Here is a 6,000-nt window from a genome sequence, read left to right as displayed (position 1 = left end):
TAGAAAAATAGGGGGGCTGGCACTGTGTCATAGTAGGCTAAGGCTCCGCCTGCTCTTGTTTCTGTGGCTCCACATCTTAAATAAATAAAACCTTTAAAAAAGAAAAAAAGAAAATAGGAGAAAATAATTGGGATATAGGTTTAGACACAGTCTATTATATTTGACACCATAACTATGGTGCATAAAGAAAAAAAATTATAAATTAGACTTTGTCAAAGTTAAAAACTTTTGTTCTGGGAAATACTTAGTGAAGATAATGAACAGACAATATAAACACTATAATAAAATATTTGCAAACTATATATCTGACAAAGTACTCATATCTAAAATATATAAAGAAATCTCAAAACTTAACAGTTAAAATAATTCATTAGAAAATAGGCAAAAGACATCAACATGTATTCCAACAAAGAGGATATACGGATGGCTATTAATTACATGAAACTATATTTAACATTATTAGTCATGAAATGTCACCACATACTTATCAGAATGGGTACACCAAAAAATAGTAACAAGACCAATTACTGCTGACAATATGGAGCAATAGACTTTCATTGATTGCTTGTGGGAATGTAAAGTGGTAGAGCCACTCTGGAAAACCATTTGTCAGTTTCTTTAAAAACTAAACATGCAAGCACCACAAATTACAGAAATTGTACTCTTGGGCAATTATCTTAGAGAAATGAAAATATACATTCACACAAAAACCTGTACATGAATATTCATAGCAGCTTTTATTTGTAATAGCCCAAAACTGGAACTAGCTCAAATGTCCTTCAAGGGAAAAACAAATTGTTCTGTGTTCATACTGGGGAATACAAAGGAATAGAAATACTATGTTCATACTGAAGAATACAAAGGAGCAAACTATTGATACATATAATAATAACCAGGATGAATCTCCAAGGACTTATATACAGTACAAGCAAAGAGCCAATCACAAAAATTTATATACTGTATATTTCCATATGATAACATTTTTGAAAACATAAAATGCTCAAAATGGATAACAGATTAGTGGTTGCCTTGGGATAGAAACAATGGGGTAAGAAGAGGTAGGATCTCTTGGCCGGCACCTCGGCTCACTAGGCTAATCCTCCGCCTGCGGCGCCAGCACCCCGGGTTCTAGTCCCGGTTGGGGTGCTGGATTCTGTCCCGGTTGCTCCTCTTCCAGTCCAGCTCTCTGCTGTGGCCTGGGAAGGCAGTGGAGGATGACCCAAGTGCTTGGGCCCTGCACCCTCATGGGAAACCAGGAGGAAGCACCTGGCTCCTGGCTTCGTATCGGCGCAGTGCGCCGGCCGTAGCAGCCATTTAGGGGGTGAACCAACGGAAGGAAGACCTTTCTCTCTCTCTCACTGTCCACTCTGCCTGTCCAAAAAAAAAAGGAAGAGGAAGGATTTGGGTCATAAAAAGTTCAATATGAGGGATTGTCGCTCCCCGTCTTCGTGGAGGAACGACACAGGACCCTGCGCTGTTCTTTTGTCTGCTCGGCCCTCCCCAGGTTTGCTGCTGGTTCTTCCCGGGTTGGCTGCCGTCCCTTCCACCTCTGTGGAAGGGCGGTTCCCCCTGCCACATTCCCCACTTCCGCAGGGGAGCGGCACACCGCTGGCCGGCTCTCTCGGGGGCTGCACAGGTGTTCCTTCAGATGTTCCCCTTAGATGTTCCTGGTGCATGCCGTCTCTCTCCTCCTTTATAGTCCTCCTCTGCCAATCCCAACTCGGCTGCCCACACGCCGAGTACGCTGCTCTCCTCCAATCAGGAGCAAGTCCTACAGTTTATTGGCTGAACTGGAGGCAGCTGTGTAGAAGCTGTTTTCTTCTCTCCCAGCGCCATATTGTGGGAGAGCAGATGCATAGAATAAGTCTTAATTCCAGTAACTTAGTCTAGTCCGAGTTGCTCCCCACAGATCCCCCTTTCTTTTTATTTTTTGGCGTTGATACGCGCCTGTCTTCGGTGTCCCGTGGCACACACTCTGCTCTACTTGCTAGAGTTGCCACAGGTTCTTACAAGTCCTATCAATCAGGCAAACCGAATCCGGGTCCTCTCTTCGCCATGTTGTGAGGAGGTTTTTAGGCGCTGATGCGTGCCTGTCTTCGGTGACCTGCGGCTCATACTCTGGTCGAGCCGCCTGCTGGTGCTTACCGCCTTACTAATCAGGCAGACCGAATCCAAGCCTTCTCATTGCCATATTGTGGGGAGGCCTATTGGTGTTGATTCGTGCCTATCTTCGGTGACCTGCAGCTCATACTCTGGTCGAGCTGCCTGCTGGTGCTTACCGCCTTACTAATCAGGCAGACCGAATCCAAGCCTTCTCATTGCCATATTGTGGGGAGGCCTATTGGTGTTGATTCGTGCCTATATTCGGTGACCTGCGGCGCATAAGCTGCTAGCCGCCCGCAGGTGCTCATCTCCTCACTAATCAGGCAGACCGAATCCAAGCTCTCTCATTGCCATGTTGTGGGGAGGCCTTTCTATTTCTCTATTTCTCTATCTCCGGGCATTCCTATTTCTCCCATTTTACTTCTATCTTCCAGCATTCCTATTTCTCTCATTTCACTTCTAGACTTCTGTTTCTCTTATCCCTGCGGCTTCCCGGCACCCGCCCCGAGGCTGCTTCTCGGCGGCTTCCCGGCTCTGAGCCACTTCAGCCAGCTTCTCTCATCTGCGCAGCTTCCTGGCTTCGCGCCTGCACCACGGCCTCGCACCAGCCCAGTGTTCCCTATCTACTTGTGCCCCGCACGCTCTCTCTGCGCGCGGCAGCCTCCGCGAGTCACACAGCGTAGCTTACGTCTCTGCCACTAGCATTCAATCCAAGTTCCCCAGACTAACCTGGCAGCCCACGTCTCTGCGTCTGGTTCCAGATCTTCGCCTCTTGCTCCCCGGGGTGACTTGAAGAATTCCAAGGTGGCTTACGTCTCCGCCTCGGCCTGCACTCGTGGCTTCATCCTCCCTAACATTTTTCTCTACCCGGTATGTTTCCCTAAGTTTTCTTCCAACAATATTCCTCCCTCATTTCTCCTGGCTTCTCCCCACAGTCCGTATCCAAGTCTAAGTTTCTTATAGGTTTCACTTTCACTTTCAACCTGCAGTCCGTATCTGAGTCTAAGTTTCTTCTTGCTTTCACTTTAAATCCTAACTTCTTTCCCACAGTCCATATCCGAGTCTATGCCTAGGCTTTCGATAGCTTCTTCCGGCACCTTTTCTGTCCGGCTTTTCCCTAGGCTCTTTGCTAGTCTCTCTCTCCGGTATTTTCCACTTCTTCCCGTTTCTTCCCTCCTGAGTTTCCTATCCGAGTCACGGCACCATTATGTCGCTCCCCGTCTTCGTGGGGGAACGACACAGGACCCTGCGCTGTTCTTTTGTCTGCTCGGCCCTCCCCAGGTTTGCTGCTGGTTCTTCCCGGGTTGGCTGCCGTCCCTTCCACCTCCGTGGAAGGGCGGTTCCCCCTGCCACATTCCCCACTTCCGCAGGGGAGCGGCACACCGCTGGCCGGCTCTCTCGGGGGCTGCACAGGTGTTCCTTCAGATGTTCCCCTTAGATGTTCCTGGTGCATGCCGTCTCTCTCCTCCTTTATAGTCCTCCTCTGCCAATCCCAACTCGGCTGCCCACACGCCGAGTACGCTGCTCTCCTCCAATCAGGAGCAAGTCCTACAGTTTATTGGCTGAACTGGAGGCAGCTGTGTAGAAGCTGTTTTCTTCTCTCCCAGCGCCATATTATGGGAGAGCAGATGCATAGAATAAGTCTTAATTCCAGTAACTTAGTCTAGTCCGAGTTGCTCCCCACAAGGGATATTTGTGTTAGAATGGTTTAGCCTCCTGAAGATAGTGATGGATACCTGAACACACACAAGTGATACAATTGGATGGAACTTAATATACATACACACTTGTATAAATAAAAACTGGGAGAACTAAATAAGGTGGCAGGCATTTTATCAATGTCAGTTTATCAATGTCATTATCCTAGTGTGATACTGTGCTATCTAGTTTGCAAGGTGTTGCCATTGGAGAATCTGAAATTATCACCAAAAATGTTAAGGGAAAATGATTGTGTGTGCCTTCCTGACAATCATGGGCTTCATAATTGAAATTTTGAGGGCAAGTATCAAACACAGTAGAGGAAAATGGATTCTCTTTTTCTATGTTGTTTTTTTACCCCCTTTGCTCTCTTGCAATTTGATCAGTTTGGCTCTGGGATTCCCATACTTCTGTGTCTTAGAAGAAAACTATTGTTGAATTAGGTACCATTTTGTGTGTGTGTGTTCAAACCAGAAAAAAAAAGTGTCTTAGATTCTGCATCACTAACAGATTCAGGCTGTCAAGACCCAGGGAATACAAAAATGGTTTCATTCCCTTAGCCTCCAAAGTATACAAGAGAAATTGTCTGGAGACAGTTAACAATCCAGATTCTGCCTGCAGAAAATCCAGTTAAGTTAGTAAAGTGGAAAGTGCTCCTTCCTTCAAGTTCCCCAGGAATAAAAGCAGATAAAACAGTCTGATTATTTCTGCTTTTGCAGAGGAGACTGAAAATTTCCATGGAGGTAGGGCCAGTGGCAGTGGATACAAAAATGCTGCTTGAGATCATGTTGACCCTGGCAAGAAGTCTGGCCACTACACATCTGCATACATAGATTTCATCCCCCCCCCCTTTTAAGATTTATTTATTTTAAAGGTAGAGAGAGAGAGAGAGAGAGAGAGAGAGAGACTTTCCATCTGCCGGTTTACTCCCTGAATGGCTGAAATGCTGAAATGGCAGAGCTGGGCCACGCCAAAGCCAGAAGCCAGGAGCCAAGAGCTTCATCCAGGTCTCCCATGTTGGTTCAGAGGCCCAAGGACTTGGGCCATCTTCTGCTGCTTTCCTAGGCACATTAACAGGGATCATTTTCCCTTTTTGCCCTGATATGACTGAGATTTTTTTAAAAAGATTTATTTATTTATTCGAAAGTCAGAGTTACACAGAGAGGGGAGAGGCAGAGAGAGAGGTCTTCGATCCGATGGTTCACTCTCCAATTGGCTACAATGGCTAGAGCTAGGCTGATCCAATCCGAAATCAGGAGCCAGGTGCTTCTTCCGGGTCTCCCACACGGGTGCAGGGGCCCAAGCACTTGGACCATCTTCTACTGCTTTCCCAGGCCATACAGAGAGCTGGATCAGAAGTGGAACAGCTGGGACTTGAACTGGCGCCCATATGGGATGCCAGCACTTCAGCCTAGGGTGTTAACCCGCTGAGCCACAGCGCTGGCCCCAATGACTGAGATTTATTAAGCTTTCTTGGGTGCAATCTGGCAATGAGATTTTCCTAAATGAATCCAAATTTCATAAACTTTGATTTAGGCATGATTCTGTATAAGACAGTTGCTTTTAGAAATGTGTGCAGTATTTCAGAGTGAAATTCAAAACTCTGGAAGACATTATTCTGTTGACTTCTGTGAACGCATTTCTGACTACAGTGTGTTGGGCTACATGCTCCTTCTCTGAATGTGAAATTCTCTTCATATATATATAATATTTTAACTACTGTGGGTAATATTCAGACTTCTAGTCTATTAAATACTTTGTAAGACAAATTTATACTTTGAATCAATTCCATATTCCTAGTCTCTAGACAGGCACATAATAAGTATTTAGTTATTGTTGAGTGATTGAGTACTTGGCTGAATGAACAGGAAAATATTCTGATCTGTGTTCCTGGTGACCTTCTTCCCTAGCTACATTGAATTATTTGCCTTTCTTTACATACTCATATTATTTATCCTTAATGTATGTCAGTATTATAACAGATTTTATCACATAGTTAACAATGCATTCATGGTGATGGGACAGTTTCTTATTTCATGGTCTTATGAAGTTTGTGCCATTTCTTGGGCATAAATGCTTCTTAACAATATTAATCATGATCAGTTGACTGGTTTATGATTGCTTTTGGAGAGAATTAATTAGTTCTCTTGATTTTGGTTAATAAGTCCCTTAGGAAGAGCTTAATATATTTCTGCCTTT

The sequence above is a fragment of the Oryctolagus cuniculus genome, chromosome X, assembly GCF_964237555.1.
Source record: "Oryctolagus cuniculus chromosome X, mOryCun1.1, whole genome shotgun sequence".
Classification (NCBI taxonomy): Eukaryota; Metazoa; Chordata; class Mammalia; order Lagomorpha; family Leporidae; genus Oryctolagus; species Oryctolagus cuniculus.
The sequence above is the reverse complement of the archived record's forward strand: the minus strand, read 5'-3'. Positions refer to the sequence as shown.